Consider the following 1427-nt stretch of genomic DNA (forward strand, 5'->3'; position numbering starts at 1 on the left):
GGGGTGGGATGACAGTGGGGCCAACGTTCCGCAAACCGCCGCCGCACCCAGCGGACCCCGCGCGGCCCCCGCCTCGGCCGGAGGTCATGCCAACGTGTCAATCCGATGATGACAGCGATTGGCTGAACTGACGACGCCGGATGCGATGCAGCGCGCTGCGCGAGCGAGAGGGCGCCGCCCTCGGTGGATGCACGGAGTATGCACGGGGGAGGTGGTATCGCTTTCCGGACTCTGGTCTCGGTCACTCCAACGCACCCCCCGGCCAAGTTTGTTTGTTTGTGCATTTTAACGTTTCGCAGACTGTTTACGCGCACATCTCGTCCACGCAGCTCCGCCTCCGCCCACCTACGCAAACGCTACGCCCTGACAGAGAGAGACAGAGAGAGAGAGAGAGAGACTGTTTACGCGCACATCTCGTCCACGCAGCTCCGCCTCCGCCCACCTACGCAAACGCTACGCCCTGACAGAGAGAGACAGAGAGAGAGAGAGAGAGAGAGAGAGAGAGAGAGAGAGAGAGAGATCCTCTCACTTAGGCTTACGGGGGAAAGGGGCGCGGTATGTGGTGCTGCTGCGAGCCGCAGGGCGACTGTAGTAGTCGTGTGCTGTCTCCTGTTCGTGTGTGTGTGTCTGTGTGTGTGTGTGTGTGTGTGTGAGGGCGAACCGGAACAAGCTCACTGGAACAAAACACGCCCTCTACGATCCACCACGCCCCCTCCTCCCCCTCTCACATGCGCCCTTCGCACCATACCTCTACTTTGGACGTTGGCTAGCCAGATCTTCCGCGTTTTTAACCGACTCGCACGGGTGATGACCAAATAATACCCCCGCGATGTGCATCCGTTTTTGTGTACGGGTGGGGTGGGGTGAGAGGGGGGGGGGCGTGCGAGATAGAGCAAACCGCGCTATTAACGGCGAGAACCGCAGACTCTGAGGCAAAAAGCGGTCCGCTGCCGACGAGGAAACTTGCAGAGGCCAACTTGCTGCTTCTCGCGCGCTTTGCTGCGGAGGGCAAGGCAAAGGGAGGACTCGGTACACTGTACGCAGCAACTCGATACAATAACTATAGTCATGAAACAACTTAAAAACAATGCCACATCACATTGAAATCGAGAAGAGGCGGAAATTTGAACCTTCGGTGAAGGTTAGGATTTTAATTTTATGGTTAAATATGTTTGTGTTTTTTCCTATTTTTTTCCCCCGATGAGCAGTTTGATTTTCATTCAATTCTTCTGGAAATAGTTTGAATTTTTTCTGAAACAATTTTCAATTGAATGGAAAAACTACGGACTTTACAGACCCTAGATGAGACACGTAGCCCTTCCTACCCCTGCTAGTTTTAGAAAAAATTAAGAACACAAGAGCCATTGGAATTTCACGATTTAGTGATAACAGGGCGCGAGAAACGAAGGAATTAAATGAAACTGAAG

This window comes from Frankliniella occidentalis, unplaced genomic scaffold (assembly GCF_000697945.3).
Source record: "Frankliniella occidentalis isolate FOCC.00 unplaced genomic scaffold, Focc_3.1 Scaffold102, whole genome shotgun sequence".
Lineage (NCBI taxonomy): Eukaryota > Metazoa > Arthropoda > Insecta > Thysanoptera > Thripidae > Frankliniella > Frankliniella occidentalis.